At 49.0% G+C, this 14300-nt stretch overlaps 1 pseudogene; it reads right to left on the bottom strand.

Moving 5' to 3' along the window:
* Positions 1–3690: 3690 nt before the first annotated feature.
* LOC119187488 (uncharacterized) lies at positions 3691–13127 on the bottom strand (annotated as a pseudogene).
* Between the last annotated feature and the right edge of the window lie 1173 nt (positions 13128–14300).

Raw genomic sequence — 14300 nt, 5'->3', positions numbered from 1 at the left:
CCACCGACCGATCTAAAGGGCACTGCTGGATACATCCATCCATCCGTCCTTCCGTCCGTCCATTCATCCATCCATCCATCCATCCATCCATCCATCCATCCATCCATCCATCCATCCATCCATCCATCCATCCATCCATCCATCCATCCATGTATACGGAATAAACGAGGCTGTAGTAGTCTTTCGCAAAACTACCATCGTAGTTTGCCCGGTATCTCCGTGTTCCTACCACCCATGGAATCTAGCGCTTCACTCCAAACTCCACCGCTCTGTCTTGACATAGAGAAAATAATATTTTGTGAAATTCTGCCTACACCTTAGTTCCCATCTCTTTCAGCATAGTCATAACCAAGTAAACCTGCTGCAAGGCGATGCTCATGTCAATAGATAGGCTCTGCTGCCTCTGAAGATACTCAGAGAAATGGTGTGTGAGATCTAGGAATGTCTCGCCAACAGCTAGGAATATAAGAAAGTTGGGCAAACAGATTCGCTGATAGAGGCAATGAGCGATGGACGCTGTTGCTTTGTCACAGAAGGTGTCTCTGAACTCTTCAAGTGAGCGAACTATTTCGGATAGCGCTTCTCTAACCAATGCAACTGTGGCGTTTAACAAACCTTTTTTCACAATATCAGTGCAGCCGGCTAAATGAAATTATAGGCGCTTCCAGATGTTTTTTCTCACGACTGCTGTCCTTTTGGGCGACGCCCAAAAGAAAGTGCACACTCAACTGATTGCGCAAAGTCCGTCGAATATCTTGGATGGCTAAGGTGTCACTCAAACAAAGGTTCAGGGAGTCCAATGAACAAGGCGTGTACAAAGTCATTAGGAAGTCGTTCCAGAAGAGCACCTGCACCCCTGGAGTTCAGCGACACTCTTTCCTTCACTTTCACCCTGTCAGACTCTCATCCTCGCCGCTGGGTTGTCAAGCCATCTAACTGGCGGGAACTGTGGACACCGGGTGCCTTTAGGCTTGTACGACGACTGGCTGTATAAGCCGAAGACGGTTATACATTGCGCTCTTCCTCTTCTTCTGCTTCTTTTCTATCCTCGTGAGATGTAAATAAACCTCCGTCTGTTCTGCAAGAGTACATCTCCTCACTACAAAGGATTGGTCCGGTGACCAGGGCCAGCTACCAGTCGAGACCGGCCGGACCTGGTCCCAACAAACTGGAGGCAGAGGTGCACCCTTCTAACTTCAAAGCCCCAACACTGTTCAAGATCGCGAGAACTTGAGAAATCAAAGTGCCATATTTTGAATCCACATACGAATCTGTGAGAAGGATGTGGCCCTTCCCCACAGTTTTCGCTGTGCTACGCAAACACGAATCATGCAGAAGCTTCCCTCGCTCCCCAGCCCGGGTCCAAGCGCACAGCAACGGAGGCACGCAAGATGACTCAGTGAGGCCTCAGTTAGGGAAGTCTGTTGCTCAAGAGATATTGTAGTTCGCTTGACCAGAGTAGACGTGTTTGATGACGTAGCGCCGTCAGTCGGACTGTTCAAAAGTATCAATAGATGAGGCCGTGGGTGCAGTGACAAGTTTTGAAGAAGATTGCCGAGAAGGCACGTGATCACCTCCTACTGCGAAGGAGTGCATCGTCAAGCCATTTGATTTGTTTTTATTACGAATGCGACGTCTAAATTACTGCTTTATTCTTGCTGAAGTCAACGATTGCCCAATTTCTGCTTCTGTAAGTAGTATATACACAACGTTCGGGCAAAGTGCCCCTGCACGGCGGTCGAACCAAACCAACACATGCTTAGGATACGATAACTTTCGTTGTTTACCAGTGTCAGCATGATAGAGTGCATGCAACGAGAGCCGATAGGGCAGTATGAAAGCTAGAGAAGAAGAAGCGACGCATTCACTCGCCCAATGTTTGAGCGGCTAATCTGTCCCAACACATCGCGGCGATGCATTGCCTTTGTCGCTCTTTCTCATAAGGCTTTGCGGTAAGTGAGTAAAACCGTGTGGCGGGCGAGTTTTGTAGGTGCTGAGCACCCCACCCCAGAGCAACTATTAGACATCCATAAAAAGTTTCAGGCATCACACATACGAAGAATCTTGCTATTTTCTAACGGAAACAGAAACATGAAGAACATGGTACCACACAAATAACGACGTAAATAAGAACGATGGTCGTCTGCTTACTTTCCCGAAAGTGATGGGCAAGTTCGCCAACTATGGCACCGTCCGTCGGCGCGCAAGAGCCGCAAAAACCCTCATTCAACAAGTGGGTGTCCAAAACACACAAATTGCTTACACTTTTTACTCTTTCCATCCCGCGGGCGCCTGCCCGAAGACAGAGGCATGCAGCGGACGAAGGGTCCGAGGCTCACATAGGTGCGAGTGGAGCCCAATGGGCTAATGGGTTGTCGAAGCCGTCGAATTCCGTTCTGAAGTCCCCCTTTTTTAAGCTGACCGTGTATAGAGCGTCTTCGGATGTCTCACTCGGTGGACTGACTGTCTTTGGCAATATGTAGAGAGCATGTGGTCATAGGTTTATCAGTCACATGGATGTCTTCTTTCTTGTACAGGCAATGGTTTCGCTGGCGCCTCAGACATATGAGTGAGGGGTGCTTCAGTTGTTGCGCTGATTCACGGGCCAGATGCTGAATTTCTCGGCGAGCGTTGCCATGCTTTCAGAAAAAGGTTCTTTGGTAGCATGGTTAGCTCTGTTTAATTCGCTTACTTTTCATTTGTTTAAATGCGCATGCCGCAACATTTACTTGTGTCTCTATATTCTAGCGTCATTTGCCGAGTGGACAAACCTCAAGGGTAGGAAGCCCCCCCTCCCCCCCTCTTTTCATTCGTGCCTAACTCTTATTGCATCACTGGAGGAGATTATTCCGTCAAATCCGTAAACTAGAAGTGACAATAACGAGGCTGTGCTGTGGGGAGTCGAAACTGAATTTTACCGGAACAAGTTTTTTTCAGGCACCTTCTTCATGGTGCGGATTTTGTGGTGAGACAGAAACTATCGAATATTTACTTTCGACCTGCAGGTGGTTTACTACTGCTCGAAAAACCCTTTAAAAAACACGTGTACGTGCCCTTGGAATGGATTTATCTGTGCCGGTCATTTTTCAGGAGGCCTCTATTTGAGGGATTTGCAATGTGATAATATGTGAAGCTACGCGTAATTATCTCAATGAAACGCTTCAGTGAACTAGCTAATCTAATAATATTCATCTTTGTCAGCACATGTGTAGTATTTTAAATAGGGTTGTGATTTATTTGTATTATCTGTAACTATAACAAGCACTGCTTTTTTATATATACAAGTGGCCGAGCACCAAGCCTTCCTACCAGATTTAAAATTTGGTAATATAACCTTCTTCAATCTGAAGCTTCATAACATTTCATAAGACCACTCAATTCTTGGCCAATGCCCCACAGCGGGTGTGAGCCAAAGGTGAGGGTGAATAAGAACAACAAGGATCTAGCCTTGCAAGCCACCCTGTCGCCTCCTTTCAGGATGTGTAGGGAATATGAAGTTCTCTTATAAGCTCAGCGCGGGAATGCGAAGAAGACAGGTGCAGCGCGACGAAACAGCTCACTTGTCGGCGGCCCGTGAGCCATCCGGCGCACAGCGCTGCGCTGGCGGTGGTGGTGACACCTTTATTTCTCCCACAGAAAAATATATGGGGGGGGGGGGGGGGGACCAGTGCAGAGACTGGTTGCGCTACTTCAGAGGAGGTCGACGGGGATCTGTTGGGATACCGCAGCCTCCACCATGCGCTGGATGAGCCACCGTTGGTCTTCTGGCTCGAAAGCACGAGAGATGGACTCCTACGACTCTGGGGATTTTGTGTTGTCAGTGTTCTAGTGCGTGCACGTCGACACCGTATATATGAGGCTCGCCGGATATGAGCAAGGCTTGCACCTTGGTGTTATCTATTCCGGTAAAATCCTGCCATATAAAAGATGGTGTGGAAAGCTGGTGGTCTGTAGTTTGTGCCATTAGATGGCCTCACTTCTTGTTAAATCGTGGTGTGCAGGAGGGTATAAGCATCTTCCGGACCGGTTGCACTGTAAGATTTCCGTATACGTGGGGAGCATAAAGTGTCGCGCGACATACTTGTATCAGGGGAAGCGGCACGGTGAACCCTACACTCAGCTCTACAGCTAAGACCTCGGGCGAGAGTGTGCACCAGTGCGTTTCCGCTCAGCGACTCATGGGCTGGAGCCAAAAAGAGTAAGCGGGATAGTAGTATGTGAGATAGTAGTATGTGTGATGCCTGGCGAATGGTGTGGCCTGCATCGAATTTGCGGATCGCTTGTTGAGAGTCCCTGATGAAAACTTTGGTAATGGGGTCAGCTAGCACAAGCCCGTAGGCAACCTCCGAGTTGAGCTGCAGTAACCGAGTCGACCTGCAGTAACCGAGTCGACCCAGTAACCGAGTCGACCGAGTAACCGAGTCGATTTGCAGAGCAGCCAGCTGCTGCAACGCGTGGTCGACGCATTCCTCTTCCCTAGCATGTTCCAACGCTGTCTGGACAGTGAAAGCGTCCCTCCTCTCAATGAATGTCCGAAGCAGGTTGGCGTCACGCAGGTCGTGTAGAGTTTGGTCCTGGATTATCTTATCTCCTGCGGTGCTGAAATCGCAGTTGTTGGCCAAATGACGCAGCACTTGCATGAATTGAACGGCAGGCCTCGTCCGGTTCTTGAATTCTCCACCGGAATCAGGCATACGCGTAGACAGCGTCTTCAGGCGGCGCGAAGTATGCGTCCAGAACAGCTAACGCGTCACATGTAACGCCATCTCCTGAAGCGCCGACGCCGTCAAGCAGCGTCTGCTCGTCATCAGCATTGTAGTATGCACGCTATCCCTCAACTCTAAGCGCGTTAAGCAGCAACGCCTTCTTCCTGCCTGGCGTAGCGTCCAGGGCCACTGCGTCAACGTAAACTTGCAAGACGCGGCGCCAAGTCTTCCACGGAATCGAAGGCACGCCAGGACATTGCAAGAACGGAGGTGGTGGAGTTGCGGGGAACATGCTGCTGCCGAGACAGGCCGGATGCGGAGGTAATGAATGTAGAGCAGCTACTCCACGTGTAAAGGTCTGCAGTCCCGTCAATCCACCGAAATATCCCTAGTTAGCGTCTTCATAGTAATCTGCACGGGAGAAAATGGTAGTATATAGGTGTTCTGTGGTAGAACGTAGAATGGCTCACATTTCGGCAGGATAGACGCGGAGAAATGCAGGTATAGTTTTGGTGTGTCACAAGCAGGTAGTCATCAGGAAATACTGCATCGGTGGTGTGGTGTCCGGTGTGCTTCACAAGGTCACACTACTGAAACCGTAATCAAAACACCGACACCACATTTGGTAATGGCATCAGCTAGCGCAAGCGTGATGACAACCTCCTCTGCCACGGTGGCCGTTTCTGTTTTGCGAACGCTGCATGCTGTTTGCCAGCTATGGTGCGGGGTGAGGGCTAGCGCTACCATCGCTGGTTTTGAGGGGTGCTAAGAGGCGTCCCTATACGTAACGTCCGGACGTCCATTGAAGCGTTGATCGAATTGACGTGCCCGGTCGGCCCGTCTTTCAGCGTGGTGTTCCGGATTTATTCGCTTGGAAATGCGAGGGATGCAGATGCTTCGATGGCATTCTGTTATGATCGAGGTCTCAATTGTTGGGGTCCGCGCTCGTTGGTCCAACTCGCTGCAGTAGTGCCCGGCCAGCGTGTGTGAATGACAGCCGCTCATATTGGGTGGTGAGGGTAGCTTCCATCAGCTCGCTCACAGTGTTGGTGATGCCAAGAGGTGGACATTACTTTGTGAGGGACTGGGGACATGAGAAGACCCCGGCCTGTCTTATATGCATTGCGAGGTGTTGTCTCCAGCCGTTCGCTTTCGGCGTGGGTGAGACCTGTAGGTAAGGTGCAGAGTAGGTGATGCGAGAGCAGATGAAGGCTTGAAAGAGGCGCAGGAGGTCAGACTCTCGCATGCCTCGGTGCTTGTTAAAGGCTCGCTTGAGATGACGTCCGATCTGCACCACCGACTGGTCAATGCGTTGGAACGAACTAGTATTACTGACGTTTGCCTGTAGGTGCAGACCCAGAATCATGGTGTGATCTCTTTCAGGGATGGGGCTACCATGGACCTGGAGGTTCATCTGAGGAAGTGGCTTTGATGCACGTCATCCTGGGGACGGGATTATGATGTACTCTGACTTAGTCACCGAGCCCCGCCGCGGTGGTCTGGTGGCTAAGGTACTCGGCTGCTGACCCGCAGGTCGTGGGTTCGATTCCCGGCTGCGGCGGCTGCATTTCCGATGGAGGCGGAAATGTTGTAGGCCCATGTACTCAGATTTGGGTGCACGTTAAAGATCCCCAGGTGATCAAAATTTCCGGAGCCCTCCACTACGGCATCTCTCATAATCAAATGGTGGTTTTGGGACGTTAAACCCCAAGAAAAAAAGACTTAGTCACCGAACATCTAAGACAAACTGTATGGAGGTATCTGCCGACACGAACGAAGGCGGTTTGGAGCGCCTCTTAGGTTTGGCTGCCACTGCTCTGCCTTTGGTCTAAGCCAGGTAGTCCCATGACTACCTGGCTTAGATGAAGTCCCATCAGTGCGGCGTTGAAAAGCAGGAGTGATACAAGAGCCTTGCGGTGTGCGACTGTTACCAGGAGAGACGATACATGAACTTGCCGTGCCGATACCCAGTTTTAAATGACAAGCATTTCACAGCGAACTTCGCTGACTTTGAATCTATCTATCTATCTATCTATCTATCTATCTATCTATCTATCTATCTATCTATCTATGTATCTATCTATCTATCTATGTATCTAGCGAGCTAGCTAGCGAGCTAGTTAGCTAGCAATCCGCCTACAACATTTAGCTCTCTCTGCTGTTTACATAATCGGATCTATACAAAAATTGGTATGGCCAAACATGACTGTGAGACGACCTTAAATGACTGGTCATAACATAGAAATCACGACGTGTATGTCATGAATGTCATATTTTATATGTCATGGTCTTGCTGCTCTTGTGGTGGTTTCGTTCAGATGACATATTGCCAAACTGGTATGGTATGATTGACTGCATGGTGAACATAAGTGACAGGCCCTAACGTGGAAATCATGACATGGATGTCATGTAAGTCATGACTACACGTCACGCTTATGATGCGCTCGCGGCCGTTTCGCTAGCTTCACATATACTAAATTTAGTATTACGTGACTTGAATGAACGACGAAGGTAAATGACACCTCCAAACAAGATAATCATAACATGCGTATCATGTAGAACATGACTACATGCTACGCTCATAGCATGCTCGCGGCCGTTTTGCTAGCTTCCCATATGCGAAATTGGGTATTACGTGATGTGAATGGACGACGAACACAAAAGCCAGGCATCAACATGATAATCATGACATGGAAGTCATGTACCCCATAATTTACGTCCGCCTCGTAACGTTGTGCTGATTTTAAATTGACATATGAACCTTCGTCCTTCGTGCTTCGCATATCATCGATTCTCGCTGTACGTGGGATCTGCCAATTTTTATTTTTCGGTCGGGGTGAAAGCCTGGTACGTATGCATAAGTACAACGTCTGATGCCAAGGGTCTGTAGTTGTCGAAGAATCGCTTCGTGGAGACCGTTGTCGAAAGCCTTCGAAACATCGAGACCCACAATGTCTTCTATATCAAGGGTGCGTCGCATGACGATCTGGTGGTGAACAATAAGCATAATGTACGGGGCTGCTAGATAAGGCGAAAGTCCATAATTGTGCCTGGTAGAACGTGGTTGTCTTCAAGGTAGCGAAGTAGTCTAGCCTAGATCACGCGTTCCACAGAGAAAGTGGTAGAAATGTGGTGCAGATTGGCCAAGGTAGGTGATTTTCCCGGCTTGGGAATGAAGACTCAATTGGTGCACTTTCATTCTTTCGGAATGGTGCCGCTGGCCTAGCATTCTTGAAGGTACTCGGTAAGGGCATGAATAGAGACGTCGTCCAGATTTATAAACAGTGTGTTAGAAAGGTGGTCGGAGCAGGCCGCTGAGTTGGTCTTAAGGCGATTGAGTTGTGGTTGGATTTCCGTTAAAGGGATGGGAGCGTCTAAGGTATGATTGTTCAATCTCTGATAAATGGAGAGGCGGGTTGCCGGTTTGGTCCAAATGTGAGTGTCTACTAGCTTTTGTTTGAGCTCATCTGGCGTGCCAAGATACAGGTAGAAGATTCGCTCAAGTTTTTAGCGTGATTGAAGCTTTCCTCCACTTGTGTCCATGGACCACATGTCTGAGAAGGCACCATGTTTTTCTAGTGTTAAGGGTCTTGTTTACCTGGCAGCAAATGTTTTACTTCTTCTGTCGGTGAGTTCGATTGCGTAGTTCTCTGTATCTGTATGGGAGCATGCCGACCGACGGCGGATGTCATGGTCATATTTTGAAGAGGACAGTAGGGCCTCGGCGTCTTCTTGTGCTCCCAGAGATAGGAGTTGTAACGGTCACAGTAAAGGACTGTGTCCTTCACTTCGATCGCCTGCGTGGCGTCCGCCACGCAAACGGCACGCGTCCTTGTGTTCTCATCATTTTGTGTCCCGTGTTTTTGTGCCCTTCATAACTATGTCCGCCACTTGTTTGAAAAGTTCTGTTGTCCATGTGTTGATGTTAGTAATGGCGGAAGGTGCGGCTTGCTCTTTCTTGTGTGTGCGAAAAAGGTCCCAGTCGATCACCTGAGCCGGCCATGTGCGTTGCCTCATGGGCTCTTGTACCACAATCTCAAGCATGAAGTGATCGCTTCCAAAATCTTCGTTAGTATAAAACCAAGAAGCTTCTGCTCTGGAGTTCGTAAAAACGAGATCTGGCGTTGTGTCTCGGTGTAGGCCCGAAACCAGCCTAGTAGGGTAGGATAAATCTGTGATAAGGGTGAGCTGGTGGGTATGCCAGTCATTCCAGAGGCGTCTGCCCTTGGCTGATTCGTAGTGTTAGCCCCAAGCGCGATGACGCGCATTGAAGTCACTGATTACAAGGAGAGGCTGCCCTTGCACTAGCTCCTGGGCACTTAGGGAAAAAAAAAGAGTCCGAAAACGTCTTTAGGGGCCCGTGGAGTGCTGTATACATGAAATAAAAACTAATTAGGGCGACGATTGTTCACGGATCGAGGTAATACTTCTAACAATATGTGTTAGGTGAATGTATGATTCAAATTATGCGGCAGGCTAGTGAGTTCGCGCTTGACGATGGTGGGTACTTGAGGCTTTACTCGTTCTGACAAGTATGTTGGGAAACCGGCAATTTGCGTGTTCGTTCACCCTTCTTGAAGGCCGGGCTATCACCTCCAGATGATTACTCACGATGAGGAACTGTTGAAGAACCACAGGATTCTGCGCGAACGCCTGACAGTTTCATATCCAGACGGTGGTGTTAGCCATGATTAGGCTGGAAAACTTTTGGCAATAAAGAGAGTGCCGGCGCAGTGGCCGTGGGTTCAGTGATAACTGGGGGTTTTCTCTGGGCTTCTATGATTTTGCTCAAGCCCTCAATTTGTTGGGCGACCTATAAGCCAATTCTGTTAAGTGAATGCTCGATGTGTGCTTCTAGTGCCCTGATGAGAGTGTGACTGAGTTTGTATTTTTTCTGGAGTTTGTCGAGACAAGTTTGACAATCTTCGGGTTTGGGATTGTTGTCAGCTGGAGCTTTGCGTTTGTGTGCTGGTCCGCTAGGAGGCGCCATTTTCATAGGTTCTACCGTAGGTGGTGACTGCGCGACCGGCGTAAGCGGGGTGTGTGATGTGGTTCGACTTTCAAGAGCCTCCACTTCGATTATGAGTTGTATAACTGCTGTCAGTTCTACAATGGTTTTGTGTGTGTCTGAGGTACTGGGAGTTCTCTCCTGCGTACTCACCGGCTATTGATGTCCTTGTGAGGCGGGGGAAGATGACAGTGACGCAGCTGGATGGCGCATAGTAGAAGAAACTCCAAGCTGCTGGGTGACTGCAGGTGGCTCTTTTCTGTTTTGGGAGGAAGTCTGCAATCCTCGGCTCGGCGCGGTAGGCCTACCGCGGCTAGAGATACTGTATATGCTACCTTTAGGTACCAGAGTTGCGCATACATTTTTCTTCCGCCGCTCGCGCCGCTATTCAGCGAGCGCTGTCACGTGGTGTGAAGTGACGTCAAATGTTCAATTTCATGCGGCGAAGCCAACTTCACGTGCACGATGGCGCAGCGCCCACGCGTGCTCTGCCAGCACATACTTTGGCCTCATCGTGACTGCCATTGGAGGTTTTACCTTGTACGTGTACGATTTACGTTACCATGTTACCGGATAGAATCTGCACATGCGCGGGTCTTTACAGAACGTAAATAACGGAGGAAGGAAAGGTAGGAAAGGCCCTGACGTCACTCGTTGTGAAGCCGTGATGAAGCCGAAAGTCGGCCATATTGGCTGGGAAAACTCTCCTCTCTTGTTTACATCCGAATGTAAAACAGAAGGCGAGACTCTCCGGCTCGAAAATCACGTGAGCTGCGCAGCGCGCGCGTCGTGACGATCCGATACTAATAGAACGAGGCTCAAAACTCAGGGCCAGCGCGACACCTTCGGTGAAATCATTTCGTCCGAGTATTAACGGCGAGTAATAGCTCACCGACAACGAAGCAAGTACAAGAGAACGCGCGCTAGATGTACTGAAAACGGTGAGTGTTTTCACGTCATTAATTCAGCAACTGTACAGACAACACGATTGGTCGTGCGCCTTCTACGGTTGCATTCCGCCACGCGGCCGACGCAGCGTCCGGCCACTGTGTCGTGTTTCGTGCGAAACTCACCGGCGTCAGCATTCTGCGACCGTGGTGACTTTGAGCACGCTGCAAGTGACACTTGAACGTGGTTGCTGTTACGTTGAGATTACATGCAATGCTGGGGGAGAGTATACGAAGCGGAACAGAAAATGTGTTCTAATACGCACATGCAAGTTGTTACTGTACACACACAACACGAAACTGCGTGTGTGCACATGGTCCTCATTGCGTCTTGCTGGGCTCAACAGCGTCGTCCGTTGCCATAAGTAGAAGCACTGCCCAACCGTCACTGACCTGCAAGGCGTTCGTCGTCGTTCCGCTTCGTCATAGTGCCCAAAGCGATTTCGCTGAATACTAATTGCATCATCCACGTCATCCGCCGCACGACACATGGATATGCACTCGCTCTACATACTGTTGAAACCCCGTGATGAATAAAAGGATTTGTAAACGTTGCTAAGAGTACGGTAACTGCCAGAAGAACACTGCGTAACCAATAACGCGGCGCAGAGCACGGATATTGTCCGCCACGGCTCAGCACGAGACCTGGGGAGGCACACATGCCGCCGCCAGCTCCACTGCGCAACACGTAACCATGGCAGCGCCACCATTGTGCCCAGTGAATATCGCCACTACGATGTCATTTCCTCCACACTTTTCACGTAATGCGACGGCTGGGCATGCCCTCTCCTACCTTTCCTTCCTCCATGATGTAAAGCTTTACCTAACGTAAATTACCCGCCGGGTAGGCTTTACTTCGTTCGTCAAAACTCACGATATCCGCATTGCGGACATTCCACGCATCGTATCAAAATAAGCCGAAGGGCAAGCGCCAATAGCGATTACATTGTTTCAGCCGGATTACCAAAGCTAAAATTGCTAGAACATGGAAACCGCAATCGTGTGAGCCGCTGACAGACTAGATAGGTCGCGCCATCTAGCGGTTTCAAAAGGAACCAGGCGACCACAAAACTGTTTTTGCAGAAACAGTGCATTGTACGACTGATGTAAAAACCGCACTGCGGCGTCATCAAGAATGAGTTACGTTTTTAATCATTTTCACCTCACTCAGATAATTGTTGAGTTTACCTTCCCCAAAGCACCATATTTTAATTAAAGATACCATAGTGGAGGGCTCCGGAAATTTCGACCACCTGGAATTCATTCACGTGAACCTAAATTTAAGCACACGGGCCTCAACCATTTTCGCTACATATAGCAACATACCGCCTCTCTACAACCGTGCAATCTTGTTCAGCGCGTCTAAATAAGTCTGCGGCACGCCGCCCACGCCAGAACATCGTGCCGCATTTTCCTCTTGCGTGCGCGACGAGTGGCTCACTGCGCAGCCGTGGAACATAATGGCGCACATAAGTGAAACTCTGCTCCCGTAGGGAGCATATACAGTAATTCTAAGCGCGGCAACCAGCGTGGCCGCGAGAAAAAAATTGGTCTAGGATGGTCACTCATCATCGTGCGTATTCTTGTTGGTACCTCTGGGTTCCTCTTTTCGTTAGGAAGCCGTAGGTGTCAATTGAAGTACGCTAGGGTCTCACTGTCTGGGGTGAAGCCACAATTTGGCGCAGCCCATGTGAAGTGCATCCTTCATCCCATAGCTCTGGGCTGGGTCTCCTACCACACGCCACAACACTCTAGAATAAGTCACTACTTACCAATCAAAGGCTGGGGCGGTACCATTTCACAAAATCAAGAACGATCGAGACGACTCTCTTCTGAATGTCCAGCGACCTCGCAGAAAGAAAAAAAGCAAATTGCTCACAGTGATGTGTGGAGGGCCTTAAACGCTTGAGTGCTTCAAACAGTTTCGATCTTCAACAAGGTCCTCCTTGTTCAACAAATGATGCTACGTATCCCCATATATAGGCCTTTCAAGCAGCACATAGTAGTGTCACTGCAAGTCTAATTTTGTAGAACAACACGTACGTATACGTGCTGAACCCATGCGGATGCGATGTAGTCTTGAATAGCCCTTTTGTCACATAAAGCTGGTGGGGCTGGTGGGGTGACAAACATGAACGTTGAAAACTATTCATCGTGGCTTGTCTGAATAGATGCTAAGGGTCTCTAGGAACCTTTTATTTTTATTTTTTTACCTAAGCTCTAAAACATTCCGAGTAATTCTGTCCGCCACCTTATTACCCGCTATAACCATATATGCAGCGGAAGTCACTCGAGAACTATGTTAAGTCCTATATTGTCTATAGATCTTTGTGAATATGCAGAGATCTTCGTGTGCGCTTCTCCAAAACAAACCTCTGCTGTGTCCGCAACAGAACAGGCATTCTCTGCCCCACAGTACCACGACTGCTTGCTGTGCATCCAAGGAAGGGTCAGCAGGCTGTCCATATGAACAAAGTGGCTTAGTGCAATTCGCTTTCTTTGGTAAATTCCAGACAAACACGACAAAAAGCTGAGATGTGATTTCGCGTGTCGCCGCAGGTGACTGAGGAATGCTCGACCTGGGCGCAATTCATTTAGTGAAGATAGCTGCATGAGCAGTTATAGAGAGGCCAGGAGACTCCCCGAATCTCGGTGGCGGCCGAGATTCATGGAGGACCGTTAAGCTGGTCGCTGCTAGAGGCACTCTCAGGAAAACTCTGAGGCCTTGACAATTGTTTTCGGCCGTACTAACGGAAGCTTTTGGGAGAAATTAGGAAAATTGTGAAGAGCACGTGGTTGAAAATTATTGCCATATTCAACTTTGTCATCATGATGATTGGCATCCTCAGCTTATATTAGCCAACCACCGAACGTTGCTTACCTGTGGTAAAAGGGCTAAGCTCGTAGTGTCTGCAGTACGTCGCTAATTTATTCAGTAGTCCAGCTTAGCCCCAAGAAAGCACACATGTTTACTTTTCGTAATTGATACTCTTCAAAGCGATATCTTCATTCGCGTCTCTCACAGGTGCATGCTGAGGAATAGTATAAAGGCAAACTGCGTAAACGTATGATTACTAGAAACGAGTTCTATAATAGATGCAAAAATGAAAATGTACTGATCACGTGCTTCTGACAAAGGCCTGCCATTCGTCCCCAGCTTTCGGGTATAAATAATAATATCTGGGGCCTGTCATCCCAAAACCACGACATGATTATGAAAGACGCTGTAGTGGGGGGCTGTGGAAATTTCGACCATCTGGTGTTCTTTAACGTGCGCTGACATCGCATAGTACACGGGCCCCTAGCATTTTGCTCCCGAAGAAATGCGACCGCTGCGACAGCGATCGAACTCGCGACCTTCGGATCAGCAGCCAAACACATCAAAGGTGCCCTGAAACACTTTTCGAGCATGGTCAGAAAATGCTGCCCATCGGTAGTAAAGGCTTTCGAGAACACGCGAGCCACATGGTATAGCACAGCACGCGGCCTGGAATTCTCGATAAATTATCAGTCAGCTAAAAATAGCGTTCTCTTCGCTTGACAAATCACGGAATGGGCCCAAAAATCACACGTAGATGACCAATCTATCAGTCATTGGCTGATTGGCGTGCTCGGTTGTTACAGAAATCACCGGGAGAG

This window comes from Rhipicephalus microplus, chromosome X (assembly GCF_043290135.1).
Source record: "Rhipicephalus microplus isolate Deutch F79 chromosome X, USDA_Rmic, whole genome shotgun sequence".
NCBI lineage: Eukaryota > Metazoa > Arthropoda > Arachnida > Ixodida > Ixodidae > Rhipicephalus > Rhipicephalus microplus.
The sequence above is the reverse complement of the archived record's forward strand: the minus strand, read 5'-3'. Positions and strand labels throughout refer to the sequence as shown.